This window comes from Macaca thibetana, chromosome 5, assembly GCF_024542745.1.
Source record: "Macaca thibetana thibetana isolate TM-01 chromosome 5, ASM2454274v1, whole genome shotgun sequence".
Taxonomy (NCBI): domain Eukaryota; kingdom Metazoa; phylum Chordata; class Mammalia; order Primates; family Cercopithecidae; genus Macaca; species Macaca thibetana.
The window spans coordinates 87,700,791-87,719,603 of NC_065582.1; the positions used below are offsets into that span (position 1 = coordinate 87,700,791).

General features: G+C 33.9%; 1 protein-coding gene across 6 annotated transcripts in view; it reads left to right on the top strand.

Moving 5' to 3' along the window:
• PPP3CA (protein phosphatase 3 catalytic subunit alpha) overlaps positions 1 to 18,813 on the top strand; it is a 330,028-nt gene that overhangs the window by 116,155 nt on the left and 195,060 nt on the right. The window lies entirely within an intron of this gene.

Sequence of the window (18,813 nt, forward strand, 5' to 3'; positions counted from 1 at the left end):
AGGCCGAGGTGGGAGGGTCACGACATGAGGAGATTGAGACCATCCTGGCTAACACAGTGAAACTCTGTCTCTACTAAAAATTCAAAAAATTAGCCGGGTGTGGTGGCGGGCACCTGTAGTCCCAGTTACTTGGGAGACTGAGGCAGGAGAATGGCGTGAACCCAGGAGGCAGAGATTGCAGTGAGTGGAGATTGCGCCACTACACTCTAGCCTGGGTGACAGAGCAAGACTCCATCTCAAAAAAAGAAAGAAAGAAAGGGAGAGAGAGAGAGAGAGAGGGAGGGAGGGAGGGAAAAAAAGTGACCCGATTTACAAGGAAAAAAAAAAAAACATTAAAAAGTGGGGAAAGGACATGAACAGACACTTTTCTAAACAAGTCATACATATGGCCAACAAGCATATGAAAAAAACCTTAATATCAATGATCGTTAGAGAAATGCAAATTAAAACCACAATGTGATACCATCTCACACCATTCAGAATGGCTATTACTAAAAAGTCAAAAGATGACAGATGCTGGTGAGGTTGTGGAGAAAAAGGAACTCTTGTACATTGTTGGTGGGAATGTAAATTATTTCGACCTTTGTGGAAAGCAGTGTGGCAGTTCCTCAAAGAGGAATACCATTTGACCCAGCAATCCTATTACTGGGTATATACCCAAAGGAATAGATATTATTCTACTATAAAGATATATGCACACATATATGTTCATTGTATCACTACTGACAATAGGAAAGACATGGAATCAACCTAAATGCTTATCAATGGCATATTGGATAAAGAAAAGGTACATATATGCCATGAAATACTGTGCAGCCATAAAAGGGAATGAGATCATAATGTTTGCAGGAACATGGATTGTGCTTCAGCCCATTATCTTTAGCAAACTAACGAGGGAGCAGAAAACCAAATACTGCATTTTCTTACGTGTAACGGGGAGCTAAATGATGAAAACACATGGACACAAAGAGGGTAGCAACAGACAGATGGTGAGAGGAGGGAGAGGATCAGAAAAAAATATCTATTGGGTATGACGCCTCCTACCCGAGTGATGAAATAGTATAACAAACCCTAGTTTGTATAGTGTGTTAAACCTTCATGACATGAGTTTATCTGTATAACAAACCTGCACATGTACCCCTGCCCCTAAAATAAAAGTTAAAACAAAGACCTGGAAATTCCTACATCAGGACTAAAAGTTTTCGTTTGAATTAAATATTTAATAATTTTGTTTTATTTTTATTTCATTTTATCTTTTTTGTGAATGTTAATATCACACATAGAGGCAAGTTACCTTGATAATAGAAAGTGAAAGGTAAACATTACAGGCTGAATTCCTTATAGAAGTGAATATCAAAACCATTTTAAGGTTTATTTACATTTTCCTTTAAAAATGCGAACAAAATAAACATTATTCTGAGCTGTTATAAGAAACCAAATTGTTAAATGCATCATTTATTCTGTCTTTAAAATGTTAATGACTTAGTTTTACAGTTGTATAAAGAGTAATTGAAGATCTAAGTTTCAGCTTGCTATGTCAAAGAGGGTGACCAGTTGGTTCCGTTTGCCCTGGACTTCTGTGGATTTAGTACTAAAAGCCCTGCATCCAGGGAAACTTTCTCCTTAGTTCCAGGTAAAGTAGGATGGTTGACCACTCTAATGTCAAGTTGACAATTCTTACTAGTACACTCTTCCAATCATGTGTCTAGACAGCTATTCTTTGTATCTGTACATTTTCAAGCTCTTTCTAATATGAAATTAATTTATTTTATACTTTAAGTGTAATGTCTTATAGTTTTCCTATGAGTTAGGTGGCTTTTCCTTTGAAAATGGTTACAGATTTAAAAACAAAGTAAACCAAAATCTCATTTGTATAGTTCACATTTTGATAATTAATTTTGGTAGATAGCAGCCTAGTATGTAGAAAAAGAATGTATTTTAATAAATACTAGTAAATCTGTATGGTGTTCTCCATTTATTACTGATAATATCTTTATCTGTTGGTAGAATACCAGAATATAGACCATTAAAAATGGAAAAACATCAGTTTTAAAAATTGACATTTTCAGAATAAAAGAACAAAAAATAATAGTATGTTTTCATTTAAGGTCATGAAACTAATTTAAAACTTAAGAATGTTAGGAAGGAGGTTTTATGTAGAAATTGAAATGCAAAGAGATATTCCTTTTTCTACAAAGCCAATCTGTGGTATGACCATAAGCCAATTGAAAAGAAAGCATGTAAAATTCAACTCGTAAGTGTTTGGTTTCCATGTGGTCAGTCCTAAGATATTGAGACCAAAACCTGACTCATGTATGAAGGAACTAAAGATGGTCAGGTATAAGGCCTTCCAACTACAGATAAAACATTTATTTCTATTGCATATACTCTTGCTTATTTTATTTTGGCTCTTAGCATTGTCACTTTGTGTGAAATAGCTCCATTTTTTTTTTTAAGAAAATAATTCCAAGTTTGCTCAGTGGCCAAAAATTATATTTTAACTCCTGACAGACTACATAAAAAAATGTGTGCCTCTGGTCCCAGGAGGAACCAAATGGCTCAGTCAGCTCAATTCATCATTACTACTGGAAAAAATAACTCAGCATGCCTGCCCTGCTTGGTGGTGAGTCAGTGGCATCATATTCATATACTGACAGCAATTTTTTTCTTTTCAGGAATTACCCTCTATATCCTGAGCCAGAACACAGAGCAGTAAGATTAAATTAGGTATCAGTGTTTTAAAGAGCAAAGGCTGATGTTATTTTAAATTATTAATTCATTTTAAAAGGCCAAGTAGCGTTTACTTTAGGTGCTGAGGTGATGACAGAGGTCAATTTGATGATGGTCTTGATCTTGGGAGCTTATATCTTATAGAAAATATGAAATGTACTTAAGTAATATTTTCAGCACAGAATGCTAAATTACTGGTAATATTCAGTGGGAGTTCACAGGGAGGAATGAGTATAAATACTTATGATTGGGAGGTGTTCTTTTATTTATTCAGCAATTTGAATACTACTGTGTTTTAGTAGGAATTTTTAACAAGGAGATTTAATTGTAGCTCTGACTGACCCAATAGTCCAGCAGAAATTTACTGAACAATTAGAATAAGTGCGATATTTAAATGAATAAGAAATCAGTAACATGTATTTTGTTTCGTAAGTTAGTCATGATCCCATGGAGGGAGACAGACGAATATGAAGCATTTGCAGCAAGATATAAGTGTTATAATACGTTTGTCAAGGATACAATTTCTTTCTTATGGTATATATTTCACTTAAGTATGTATATGTATTTTTTTGGTCAAAGCCTTCTATTGTCACTTTTGTTCAAATTGGAAAATGCCCACCACATTCTCTCATTACAAAAGCTAGTCTTCATTTGTCAAATCAATAAGCCAAATGAGACTTAACTTGGGTAAGAAAAAGTATGACTTCCTTTTTCAGTTTAAAGAAACTAACCGTACCTCCTTCCCTTGCATCTCAATTCTGATTCCTAATTCTAAGATAAATGGACTCATTGATAAATAGTCTGACTTATAGATAAAATCATGGAACCTGTCCACGAGTTAGTGGCCTGATAAACTAGAACTGCTGCCTTCCCCATTTCTTGCTTTGCTCTTACAGGGTTCTCCCCCTAGAGGAAAACTCTCAGTTGTCTCCAGTTGCTTGGTGCTCAGGAGTTTTTAAGCCCTGGCCAGTGCATCATTATAAGATTTGTAAATTGGAGAAGATCATTTGTGAAAGAGAAAATGGAGGTGGGAAAGAAGAGTGCTCAAGAAGAGCGTTTTGAAGGAGATAGCTTTAGGAAAGAGGAGATTTGACTGGAAATTGATTCTTATGAAATTATCCAAATACCCACGTGTACCCTGGAATGACTTTGCGTTTTGAAAATGATTCATGAAAGACAGGTCATGAGGTATGAGTAAAATATTCCTAGATGAGGAAGGAAAAGGAGACCATTCAAATAGTTCACAGAATACACAGAAAATCTTGAAACGATTGTGATGTGTTCACGAAAAGTAGAAATCCTCATTGTGTCTTCAGGATAGAGTTATGATGTAGGAGTGGCAGAAGGTGAGATTAGAAAGCAGATTGGGTTCTGTTTGTGAAAATCTTTGCATACTATTCTAGTAATATCTAATTTAGACTTTACCTATGCAGGTAGAAGGAAGACACAGTGACCTTTTAGCTCAGAGGTGCTATTACAGGCAGGTAATTTATATGGCAGAGTAAAGGATGGAGTGGGTAAGTTGGGAGATGAGACGGGAAGCAGACACACAGTTGGGAGGCTTTTTTCATTTTTTATGTTATTTATTTAGTTTGTTTATTTATGTATTTATTTATTTGAAACAGGGTCTCTCTCTGTCACCCAGGCTGAAGTGCCGTGGTGTTATCATGACTTGCTGCAGCTTCAGATTCATCCATTGATTGACAGGTTATAAACTTATTGGTGATATTTTTTTCTTTTAAAGATACAAAAATTAATGATATATTTTAAAGTCAGTGAAGAATGTAATTCAAGTAGAGGTGACGTTGATCCCAAAATTAGGAATTGCAGGGTGGGGATGGATAGAATTTTAGAGATATTTCTAAAGAAGAAAAATCCAGTTGACATAGTAAAAATTTCTAGACATATGATTAAATGCTTCTAAAGATCGTTAGAACTTAAGGTTTATGACTTGTTGAGGCATTTATGATTCAGCCACAAAATAGATTAAAAAATAATCCAGATCTCATGGAATCATACTGGTTTGAGTTCTGAGACCTTACTCAAAAAAAATTTTTAATAGAGAAGGAACTGTATTTATCTAGCCACCTATCTTTATATATCTCAATACTGGTGATAAATGGTTCCAAATACAGTTTTTTCTTCTTTATATCTCTCTTTCTTTTTCCAATCTCTTGGGCTTTTTCTTCTATCCTTTCCCAATTTTTTTTGTTACTATCTCATATTTCTTTTTGCCCTATTTGACTTAAAAACAACCACTACTCACAAAGCACTGTCTACCTTTTGATTTCCTCCTTTTCGACCTCTCCCCTTTCCTACTGCCCTTTTTACCCTCTCCATTGTGGATGAGACTGGGAATATATACAGTACAGAAGGGAACAGTTAACTCAACATTTGGCCCAAGGGTTATAGTGGAGACTGACTCCTAAGAGCTCAATCTATATTCATGCTGCCTTTTGATTCATTTTTTTCATCTCATACCATACTACCAGACTCCCTAGTTGTTTATTCAAGTCAGAGTTTACTTTTGCAAAGAATAAATAGATCAAAATAGGAAGCAAATACAGTTCTTGAAAAGTACAATAACTTTTAGAGAGAAGAGGCTATCATAAAATTATACGTTTTTGCTAGAATGTTTTTCTGATTCTCATATACTTGGTAATTAGATTCTGAAGAATATTCACTTTCTTTGTACAGGGGAATCAGCAGCATCCAGAACCTTGTATAGATAGCTGACTTCTTAGACCCAACCTAGTGACTCAAGCTGTGTTAGCTTTGGGGCTGGACAGTTGAAATTCCATTCAAAGCCACAAGGCATTTTTCTTTTAATGTAGTTTGTAGTGTGTGTGCGTGTATGTGTGTATGTGTAAAATAATGAATAAAATTTGTATTACCCTTGTAGTGTTCAAGTTGTCACATAAGTTGTATTGAATTCTTTTTCGATTGGTCCCTAAAAAATGTTTTGTGTTTTTGTACCACTCTGCAACACCTATTGAAGAGATATAATTTACTTATTAAACAGCTGATCATTTTATTTTATGCTGCAGTTATTTGCAAACCCGTATAATAATACTGTAGAAACAGCTTATTGTTTTAGTGCGAAGTAGAGTGACCAGGAGTTTGCATGCTGGTTGTCCAATCAAAAATGAATTCTCAAAAAGTCCCTCACATTTTATTAATTGGAAAATCAAAACCAATATCTAATGGGACAGCACCAACTAAACTTTCTGGTGGAGGTTATCTTTGTAGAGTTTGTATTTATTTCCAGATCTTTTCTAATGAAATGGCTCTTTTCACAGTCGTTTATTTGCCATTGACTGTTGTTCCCTGGCAATTAGAGTTCACTTCTGTTAGGTTCCCTGTCCCTACCCCATTCCAAAGTTAAAATCTTTGATAGTTGGCTGTTTGTGAATTTCAGTACATGCTTCTAATTCACAAAAACATTTGTTTGGCAGGAAAGAAAAGGCCCTTTGCTATGAAGGATTTTTTTTCCCCAGATATGCATGGAGATATTTTGTTGTGATTTCTTAAGAACTGAATGAGAGTCCCAAATTAAAATAATTTGAAAAAACAAAATGTAAAATTCCATTTTGCGTAGTATCTTTAATCAAGACTCTTTGATGTCATTTGTTTGGTTATTAAGTTTCTATATCTAAGATCGAAATGGTTTATATTTAAATTATATAAAAATGTCTATGTTATGGATGCTATGTGTTCATAATTTTGAATTGTGATTTAATTCTCATAAAACTTCACATATTAGCACCTCAATAATTTTTGCTCAGAAATACAGAATTTTTATAGTTCAATAGCAGAGTCTCTGAAGGTACACCCTGAAAGAGGAATCTCATGGTGATTTCAAAGAGAATTCTGTTTAGATCACAATAGAGAATTCATATCATGAAACATTCATTGAAACGTAAGTGTTCTCAATATTTTTTGTCTACTTAAAAAAATGATTTTGCATCTATTTAAATTATTTATCATATTAGATTTTATGTGCCATAGAACTTAACTTTACATGGGTAGCTTGAATCATTGAAGAGAGAATCCCCTTTAAAAGGCCTGTTGATAGCAAAGACATGAAATCAACCTAGATGCCCATCACTGGTAGACTGAATAAAGAAAATGTGATAAATACACACCATGGAATATTATGCAGCCAGAAAAAAAAGAATGAGACATGACCTTTGTAGCAACATGGGTACATGGATGGAGCTGGAGAACATTATCCTAAGTGAATTAATGCAGGAACAGAAAACCAAATACTGCATGTTCTCATAAGTGGGAGCTAAACATTGAGTACACACAGACACACAGTAGGGAGCAATGGACACCAGGGTCTACTTGAAGGTGGAGGAGAGGAGGGTGAGGATTGAAAAACTACCTATTGGGTACTGTGCTTATTACCTGGATGATGAAATAATCTGTACACCAAACCCCTGCAATGTGCAATTTATCTATATAACAAACCTACACATGTACCCCTAAAACAAAAATAGAAGCTTTAAAAAAAGAAAGGCCTGTTGGATGATGAGAGAAGTTCTGTTCACTATCCTCTAAGTACAACTAGTGTGATTGAAATATGAGGAAGAGAAGTTAAAATTAAATTGAATGGCCTTCTATGTGCCAGGTGTGTTTCCTTTTCAACTACTAGAGTGTAGAATAAGACAAAGAGAGTTGATCAACAGTTGTACTCCTATATATGATAATACTATGTAATCTAGTATATAAAACAAGAGGGGAAAAGTAGCAAATGATGAAGAAAAAGCAGTGGTTAAACCGAAAAGAAGGATTTAGTTGAACTTTAAATTATAATCCAGTGAATTCCTTAGGAAATTGATGAGGATTCATTTTGCTAATCGAAACTTAATTATGTTGTGTTTTCTGTTTCTCCATACATTTGTGTCTTTATTAAATGATGTCATTTATATGTATGTATGTATGAATGTACATACCTACCTGCCATTATGCTATAGACATCTGTGTTTTCAACATTGAACCTGTCAGTAGAGCCACATTTGTTTTATTTTTGGAATGCTTATTTAAAGTAGATCATGTTTATTGTAAAAGAACTATAAACGTCTGTACCTGCACTACTACGTGGTGTCCATCATAAAAAAAAGTAATTATCCTGAACCATGGACATGTTTGCGGTTGTAAATCTGTTCTCTTTTCTCTGCTTGAAGTGATAATGTTTCATGATACCAGTATTTTTCGAACATTTCTATTACAAGACACCATGAATACAGAGGTGAATGATCACGTTCTTACATGAGAGATTTAACTCTGAGAGGCCATTGCAAATAGGATGTCTGTAAATTTTGAAGTCTTAGGCTTCATATGAAAAAAAAAGAAATGTAAGCAGTTGCACTGTCCTCCAAATATATGTATTTCACTACAAAAAAAAATTATCTTTTCCTGTAAGATCTTTGAGTAAAAATGATGCTTGCGAAGGATGTGCCAGGTTTCAAGGACTTTCCAGTGGCCATAGTATTAATACAAGAAACACAGTTGTGCATTTGGAACTTCAGTTCAGTGATACCATGAACTGAATTGATGAATTTACTGAGTTAGAACTTGTTTTGTTTTTTGACAGTTGAAAGGGTATTTGTAGAGACTCCTTCACCTGGCAAAACTTTTTTATGTATCAATAGTCTACAGTCTCTGACTTAGACCATTTGTGTTACAAATATGCACTAAGTAATGCACGGAAGCCTGGGTTATTGAAATATGTAACCATTTCCCAACTACAGTATCAGGATGTCAGGAGGTTCTGCATTTTTCATTTTGTCACTTTTAGGAAATTTTGCCAGGTGCTGGATATGATAACAACTAGGGTGGAGAAAGGAAGCAGACAGGTGTGCGCATGTGCCTGTATGTGTGCATGTCTGTAACTGGAAACTAGGGAAGATTGCAAGAAGCCTGGAGTCCCACATAGTTCACAGATATCACAGATTTAGGTCTTGGCAGAGGTGTATCAGCACAGATCTGTTCACTACTTGGGTTAAAGACCTTCCTACTTTAGGGCCCATATCTATAAGGTTTTTGTCATGTAGAAAGAAGAATAATATTACTTTAGTGTTAGATTCAAATTTTCAGGGATGTCAACATTACTATCATGACTATATTGTATAACAGTTTATTTTCCATAACCATTTTCTATTAAAAGGAAATACAGAGTTTGTCTTGCTCACCATGTTTCTTATTCCCCACACTGAAACACAAATGTTCATCTTGATTGAGAAACTGAGAGCTTGATTGCCTCTGTTTCACATATTGATATTTGCTTTTTAAAGTACATTGACACAAAGTAGCCAGTATTAAATATACCTCTATCCGAGATGTTTTAGAGAAGAAAAAGGAAAGTCATTGTTTTCATGTTAGTCATCATATAATTTCTTAAGAATATTTTATATATACAATACACAAAGACACCTTTACTTCTTCTATTTTAAATTTCTCTTAACTGTCAGAAAATCTCTGTTTACCATTGCTTTAGAACTATCCTTAAATATCATAAAATTCTAATTTGCTCTGCCTGTAACTGATAAAAAACATTCTGGAACCAGTAAGTTATTTAAAATCCAAAAAACTGTGTTTCAAAGATACCTAAAGGGACATTTGCAAAATGGTCATTTTAACCATGAATTTTAAATCACCTCTTGGTAAACAAGGTTTGTAAAGAACTATTTATTTCGGTTCCAAATCATGAGACATTTTTATAGGCTTTATTCATTTAATGGTTACATTTCTTAGATTACTAGCTTATTCATTTATTCAACGAATATTTGTTGAGCCCTTTTTTAAGTGTCAGTCATTTTTCAAGGCACTGGTGATACAAAAGTGAGAATATTTAACAAAAATATCTTCATGCTCATGAAGCTTCCATTCTAGTGACAGAAAAAAAAAAAAGATAAATTATAAATCAAATAGTGATTGTATGGAGAAAAGTAAAGCCAGAAGGGAAAAGGAGTCGTGCTGGGAGATGTTCCATTTAAAACAGGGTAGTTAGGGAAGGTCTCAGAACGGTAACATTTGTAGGAAGACCTAGAGGAGGCGAGAGAACAGCTGAGTACTTCCATGGGGTTACGTGTTCTAACCACAGCAAATCCCAAATCCCCGAGGCAGCACCGTGTCTGCTGGGAATCTCGGAGAGGAGAGTTGGGTTGATTGGTGCAGAGTGAAGTAGGTGGGAAAGCAGAAGAGGGCAAAAGAGGCATTGTATGTCGGGAGTGAGGAAAGTAATAGAATACTTTGTGAGGGCTTTGGCTTTTCTCTGAAGGAGATGAGAAACCACTGGACAGCTCTGAGCATTAAGAGTTACTGAAAAAATGGCGTGAACCCAGGAGGCGGAGCTTGCAGTGAGCTGAGATCCGGCCACTGCACTCCAGCCTGGGCGACAGAGCGAGACTCCGTCTCAAAAAAAAAAAAAAAAAAAAAAAAAAAAGAGTTACTGAAAATATCTTTGGAAATCTAACCATGCTTTGTGTAATGAAACTTATTTACAGTTATTGGCCAGTTCTTCTGTGCCGTTCCGCCTGCCCCGATTTCCTTATTTATTCAGAATATTGAATTTCAGAAGACTTTATATTTGTAACACACATACCTCAAATTAGCTATGGCAGGTGTTTCAAAGTCCGGCTTCAGGTGACTTCAAATATACAATAGTGTAGTAGGGTAGGTTTAGGCAGAAACTAGCCTTCTGCTGCTTTCTCCTCTCAGCTCTAGCAATGGCATTTTGAAATGGAAATACAGTTGTCATAAAGCTCTTGTAGAAGTCATAGCTTTTAAAGGAGATTTTCAGACTAATAAACATTTCTCGCCTCAATTAATAGACATAATAGGAAATGCAGAGAAGAAGGAGTAAAGGGCCTTGACTGATATTTTCCTGGATTGGAAAGGAGAAGTAGGGGTACAACAGAATGAAAGAAAAAAGAATTCTGACCTAAAAAGCCAAAAGCATCTCAAAACCAAGATGCTTGGGAATCCTTTAAAAAATCCAGCTGGTAAAGACATATAATTAGAGTGCTCATATGTCCTGTTTTATTCCCAGGACAATACAGATTTATGCCTGCTCTCCCAGTGTAATTATTAATAGCACCCCTTTCATTCCTCAAAATGTCCTGGTTTTGATGATAAATTTGTGGTCACCTAACTGAGTCTAACTGTGCTTCACACCTTTTGTGTTATTAGAAATCATTTCAATTTTTGGTGTTCTCATAATTTTAGTTTAATTTAGAGTATTATTAGTGCTGATTAGCCCTTTAATTTTTTCCCTTTAATTTTTTCCCTTTAATTTTTCCCTTTAACTTTTTCCCCTCTTGGAATGGTTTTATGGGTTTGTATTTTAAAAAGATTGGAGATTGTTGACTTTCTGGTGCTTCAGAAGAATGTACATTTCTTATTTTAAGAGTTGTTTATATTGAAGTTTATTTTCTCTATTTTTGCCTGTTGAATGAGAGATTATTTTAGATTAAAAATTATATGTGGTTTCCAGAGTGTTGCTGTTATAATATTATGAAATTATACATTGAAATTAAGTTTTCATTTATGTATTTTATAAAAGCATTAGTTTTGGTTTATGGAAGGAGATTGGTGAGAAAAATGTTTCCTTTTAAAGGGAAGGTTGGAATGAATGCTTTCATATGTGTGTCCAGATTTGCTTTGCAAATACAGTATCCCACATTGAAATATCACTGTACTATAAATATTGCTGTAACAGTCTTATGGACATGTAATTGTGGAATCAGGGGAAGAGAACTAAATTAAGAGTCAGGAAACCTTAATTCTTGTTTTTTTTCTCAGTAAGTGGAATGATGATTTTTGCCTATACTACTTACCCTGTCTGTGCCTTAGGGCTCTCTGACCTAAACTAAGTCACTGGGCTGTTGGGCAGAGCCAAGGAGTTAAATATGTTTGAAACAATTTTATAAGTTATGATTTCTGTCTAAATCTAAGATTGCATTTGGTGTATGGGAACAAGGAAAGCCCTTTTAAGTGAGATAGTTGTATTTCTTTCCTAAGAAGTTCTGAATCAGTAAGTTAATTACCTCTCTCCTCTAGGGAATGAATCAACTAATTATAAAGAGAGAGCCAAGGTCAAATTTAAGCCAATCTGTCTGTTAGTCTAGGAGACTACTTAGTTCATTTCTTCATGGGGGAAATGCAGGCGTTAATGTGAATAGTTTGACAGGTTTGAGAGCCTGGGCAAATAGACCTAAGTAGACCTTTCACAATGACTTCCATAATTTATTGAAAATAATGTGCATTAATAGATTGACAGAGATACCCAAATGTCTATCTTTCACATAGAAATGATTTTTGGATTATGTGTACCATTGACCTGCACGATTGGCATGGATAAATTTTAACTATGTCTTTGCAGCTAATCTAGCTTGATAACTGTGTTTAGGTGTAGCACATATCTTTCATTGGAGATTCTGGAGCAAAAATGAATATGTTTACATAGGATAAAGCATATTCCTTTTTAATGAAAGTTCATATTTTTATTTATTGATTAAGAGTAGATCCTCATACTATCCTTGTACAATTGGCCTATCTTTGATGTAAATGATATTTTTATGAAACACATTTTCATCAGTGCAATGAATCATCCATTCCTGGATACCTGCCAATAGATAGTTATGACCTTGGAATAAAATAACAGTTGGGAAAAATAATCAGATTTCCATATGTAATGTTGGGCAATTTAAATAATATAAGGTGTGCCTTCCTCTAGTACACTTAAACACACAGAATTGAAAGAAAAATGAAGTTAATCTTTTGTGTATTACTATATTTATGGACTGGAAAAAAACGATGGCTAAAAAGAACAATCATGGCATACCATTGTTATTGAATGTATTTTTAATGTGTATTTGAGGTGGAGGTGAGGGTGGAAAGTTTTATAAACTGAGATAACTGATTCTGTGTGGAAATGAATTACGTCCACTTATCATGTGGTTCTCATATATATATATTTGAAATTAAATGCCTTTCTCTCCTATACTAAAGGAAAAGAACAATGTGTTTGTAATAAGGATAAAACTGTTAATTTCATAAAATTCCTGAAATAATATACATGAACAAAGAAGTGATTTTTCCAGTGGTCTTAAAAAATTTGATAAATGATTGCAATTATTTAAATTATTTTTAGAATGCATTTATAATCTGGGTTTCAAATTTAAATACAAGTTATTTTGTATTTATGAGAAGTAATAAGAAAAATTCAATAGATCTCTAAAGAAAACGAAAACAGGTTAAATATTTGTTAGATATCTTTTACTGATTTGATATCTCCTATTTTTAAGTGTGTTTTGGTATTATTAAGAATGCAATCTATAAGAAAGAACACGTGTGAACTTTCAGTTACATCGGCTACCAGATAGCAACTAAGCCATGCATTTCTTTTAGAGAGAAGAGTGTTTTGTTTCTTGAAACAGAAAAGTTACTAACTGATGCTGTTATATATTATTTTTGTGCAATAAGGATGTTTTGCAGTTTTAAATATGATTATATACTATAGTGTGTCCACTCTGGTGGTATGCAGTCATCATTAAGATTGACATTCATGAACCATATATATGCCTTACATTTCTATGTGCCCATTGCCGGTGTTGGACTTGAATTTTTTAAGTGGTTTTTCAATAAAGTAGTCTGTTTAGAATAATTTCTTATACTTTTTTATTTTTTTTTTCTTTCTTTCTTTTTTTTTTTTTTTTTTTTTTTTTTTTTTTTTTTAGCAAAGTGAATGGAATACTCAGAATTCCATTTGGGAATTGTGGTTGTTTTTAAATTCTTGCATCTGTGAAGGGAAGCTAACTAGAATGCTGTTTACTTCTCAAAATATGACTTTTATTTGAAACAAACTTTTAAATGAAATGACCTGGAATATGTCAGATCTGACAGAGTTAGGAACATTTAAAATTGATGTAAAATATCATTTTACTAAGCAATTAATAGGGATAGACTTACTTAGTTCTGTTATACATAGCAACTACACAGGCAACGATATATTTCATATAATTCCATGCGAGTCCCTTGGAAGAGGCACTATAGTGTGGCTGCTTTTTTATGGCCATCTGTTACTCTTTCTATCACAACACTTAACACTTTACACAAGGTACACTTGGAATTAGTTCTTTCTACCACTTGGTAACTAATGAAAAGTATACGTGACACTTAGAATCTATGGAAGCAAGTCATTTCATAGGAGGAATTTGGAAGTCTTTCTCTTATCAAATTATAACATGAATGATTTTTGCTTAGAGTTGTTCAACTCTACTTTGACATAATTTTTGATGATAAAAATTCTATTCACTGGAATTTCTGTTAAAATACTCATGTAAAGTGGCTAGAAACAGAATACTTGGATTTTCTCATAACTTAATTCAAATAGGACAATCTGTTGCAATAAAACTACAAGAGGAATTTAAGGCAAAGGTGCTCATTTGGGTTTAGCTTAAATTTTTATAATGCAAACTTGGAGGCAAAACTGTGACTGGCACACCTGCCGTCATTTAATGTGAATGAATAAACCTTTGTGTGTGGCTGTATGTGTATGAGAGTTATTGATAGAGAATGTATAAGAGAGCTATTTGGTAACAGACACTGTCCTCAGGTGAATTGGGAAATTGGGGAAGTAAAATAACCAATGTGTTTCATTTGCATGTAACAGGTAGGAAGAATAATTAAGAAAAACAAACAAACAAACAAACAAAAAACACCTGTTTCCCTAGTGTCAGTTGCCCCTAGATAGGTTTATTTTTCTTTCAGCATCAGAAATGCTAGATCTTTTTATTAAAATCCATTTATCTCTAGCTGAGATGTATCAGTGATTCTGTTAAATAAAATTTAGTGTTAATACTGTTATTTGAGAGAATTTTTGGTTTGATTATAAAGAGATAGATTAAAATAGAACTAAAGATGGTTTTGGTAAAAAAGGAACAGGTTAATTTTCTCCCTTCTCATTTGACCATTATTTTAGCTATTATGTAAAATAAACAAATAAAAAAAAACCCCAAATATACTGTCAGGTAATTCTGAAAAAGAAAGCTTTGGGTATCCATAGTATTATTTTAAGAAAGTGTTCCCTGACCTTGTCTCAAAGGATTTGAAAGATGTAAACATCTTTTGTAAAAATGAGGCCACTAAATCTGATTTCCTTTATATTAAAATATTCATATGTATTGTAACAACTATATAAGTGGCAGTTAAATATGTTTTCTTCCTAAGTGTGATCATCTGTTTTACACTTAATTGAAGCAAATTTCTTCTGGTTTTCTGATTATAATGATGACATGGCATGCAAGAAACCAGAGCATGTTAATCAAACCTTATGATTAAGTACTTAACTTCATGGAAAATGATCATTATGGACGCTCAGTAACATTTATTTGGCCAAATTACATGTAAAGTTAGTTCCATTCTTAATACTACAAAGTTATGCATTTGTGTATCTCGTTATTGAAGGAAATTTAGAAATCTTTTGAGTTTGAATTCCCTCATTTCATTTTGCAATTTAAACAATACATTTAGAAAATCAGTCTGCATTGTTACATGGAAAATAATTTGCCAACCAGCCTCTCCCAAGATGACAGTACTGAAGACTGTAATGTGTTTCAAAATATTCATTTTATTCTAGGTGTTGACTACTTTTACGATTGCCTTAATTAAAAAAAAATAAAACTTCTAGGAATAAAAGTTTTATTGTTCACCATGGATGGTTGAGAATAATATAATTTAATACCTTATTTGAAATAAATTATAAGTGACATTTTCTTATCGGCTTTTCTACTGAAAGCTAGATGAAACAGAATATGTACTGAGATGGTGAGATTTTATTACCAAAATCTACTTATTTTTAAAGAAATTAATTCTCTTCTGTCTTTACCTCCATGCTATTTTTAATATTATTCTCAAGATGTGATTCAGAAGCTGTCTCATGAAAATAATATACTAGAGCTTTACTTTTAATTGTACTTTTGTGTATCTGCAATGTTCATTATACTCTAGAATACTTCGTGAAGGGAGAATAGATTTTATGAAAATGTTATGCATGCAGTCTGTTAACCATTAAGTAGAAGAATAATCTGGATTATAGATAGTATACTTTCCAGACGCAGTGATGAAATAGGAAACTTTGAAGCACAAGACCATGAAATTGTAGCATATCAGACTTTGACAATAAAGCCGCCGTCACACCCTTCCATTTTCCCCCATTTTATGCCCTGCTGCAAAGTAAGATTTTAACTTTGATTTCATAACACCTAGCTCAGTGTCTTGACACATAATAGGCACTTTAACAAAAGCTTTTTAATGAATGAACAAACTCAGATCTTTAGCAGGTGTTTTTAAAGGGACAATGCGTTTATTTGTGCTGGGAAGAAGCATATGGATAACCAGTAAAAACTGTGGAGTACAAATAGTGGTAGAGAATATTCATCTATTGTTCACTTATGTCTGATTTAAGACTTTTAAAAATGTATATTTCTTTACATTTCAGCATAAAAACTTGCCACTTTTTCTTGGATATCCATTTACTTCATTTTAGGTCTCTATTCTTTTTTTCTCAGAGAGTAGTTTGCTTTACAGTTTATCCCACCACTGAATTATTTTTTGAGTTCCTATCTTATTGGGATGTTGGATGAACTGTATTTTCCGTTATTACACGTAATTTTTTTCCTTTGTTTTTTTCTAAATGAATTGTTTCTGGAAAGGAATTTAAACTGTGAGTAATTATTATTCAGCTTTCCTAGTGTTTGTGAAAACAGAAGTTGACCTCATATGGTAAGAGCTATGGGAAAACTTGGGTGTAACAACAACAACAAAAAAATTTAAGCAAAGGGAAAAAAATTCAACAGTAAGGATAGGAGAGTATGTTTCAATCCTTTAACAGTTTAACTCCAAAAACCAGTTATTTAATACTAAAATTCAGTTTTTAACGGGTTTTTAATGGGAGTTATGAATGTTAGTTAAATGGTATTTGATAGTAAAGACCAATTACCTTTTGATTTAACTCAGGATTTGCTAAGGTTAAAATCTTATTATTTGGTAAAGGGGCATTATTCCCTCTTCCATTATTAATGAGGAGGAAAACTAGTGTATTCTTCATAGCTCCATTTAATAACTCTCTTTTCCTCTCTTTTCTTTGTCTTTCAGCTTTCCCTTCACACTCATTCTTTGACAGTTTCTCCTTCTCTTTTCTCTGCTTATTCTTCCATCAAGTTTATTAAGACCCTGTTCCTTGCTGGGCTCATCCAAGACAGGTAGTTCATCCTCAAGTTCCAAAAAATGAAGATGATTAATAAAGCTATTGCATTTCTTTCCTTTTCCAACCTTGACAAACAAGTCTTTTATTATGATATATGTCCCTTGAGCATCACTCAGGCCCTCTGTCTGACCTGTGTCTACCCCAAGCAGGAACGTAGAAAAGGTCCACAGTTTGACTCATTTATGGGAATCAGGATTTCAGTGCCTCAGTGTCTGCCTCATCCAGACACTTGTGCAATAGTCACACTGTACAACTGACTGCACTGGACCTTGTCCTAGGCTGATTTATGATTTAAGTGTGTTCCCCTAAACCTGTAGATTTGGGGATGCATCTGGGATTTGTACAACAGAAGAAATGGCTATATATGAGAGATAAATATGTGAAGCCCCTGAATAGCTTTTGCAAATGGAAGGAGATCTGGAGATACTGGCACTGTTGGCTTATTTTAGCAATAAGGAAACTGAGCTATTAAGAAGTGAAGTGAAGTACCCACACCTATGTAGTCGGTGAGTGGCAGATCCTTGACTGATTCTCTCTGCTAACTTGAGGACCAGTAAACACTACACTGTAGGGTTTCAGCTCACTCAACATGTAAACAGAATTAGATTTCATAGTCTAAATATTGAATATGTTTCTGAAAGTTATTTTAGAATACTAGTTTTATTTAATAGAGTAAATAGTTTAGAAGAGTATACTGTGAACAATTGAAACCAAATATACCTGAGTGTGCATCCAAACTCTGCTACTTAATAGTAGAGTGAAACTGAACAGGGTATTTAACCTCTTTTTTTCATCTGTCAAACAGGAACAATAAACACTTATTTTACATGGTTGTTGTGGAGTCAGGCCCAAAATCCACATATTCAAAACTATTGGTACCAGAGTAAAGTGCTTCAGGGATAAATGAAATCCATAATGTCCAGCCTCAGTTTTCCTGCTACTGTGGCTTATTTCTTCAACAAATTTTAGATGAGTTTCTAAGAGCTAGCACCATTGAGTTGATTGATGCTCCTAAAGAGCGTCTTTTACATATATAATTTTTTGAACATTTTTATTTTCACTGATCATTGAGTTGTTATTCATATTTGAACGTGACATTAGGAAGGAAATTTTTTTTAGAAGCTTCTTTGTCAAAATGGTTTCTGATATGATTTTCCATATATATATATGGTGATTTTATTTAACTGTGAGAAGTAGGTTATGGGGCCGGCCGGGTATGGTGGCTCACGTCTGTAATTGAAGTATTCTGGGAGGCCCAGGTGAACTGATTGCGAGAGCCCAGGAATTTAAGATCAGCCTGGGCAACATTGTGAAGCCTCGTCTCTACTAAAATAAATAAATGAATAAATAAAAAATAAATGGATCTGGTGGTGTGCACCTGTAGTCTCAGCTACTCAGGAGGCTGAGGTGGGAGGATCACCTGCATTGGGGAGGTCAAGGCTGCAGTGAGATGAGATTGTGCCATTGAATTCAGCCTGGGCGACAGAGTGACACTACATCTTAAGAAAAGAAAAAAATAAATAAAGGAAAGTTTTATAATCTACAGGCCATTTTTGTAGCAATTGAGCAGTTCTACAAAGTAGTTTTGAAGGACTCACATGTTTTTGGAATCTAGCACCAAAATCTGGTGATCAGCTGGTGAAATATAATTCATAACATCATGATTGGGAACAGTAAAGAAAATACAGGATTCAAAAAAGTATAATTGTGCTCATTTGTTATCACCACTAGTTCCTTAATCTGAGACAATGTCATTTATTATGCAAATTGGAAGGAAATTATGTAATTTGAGGTTATTTGAGGACCAT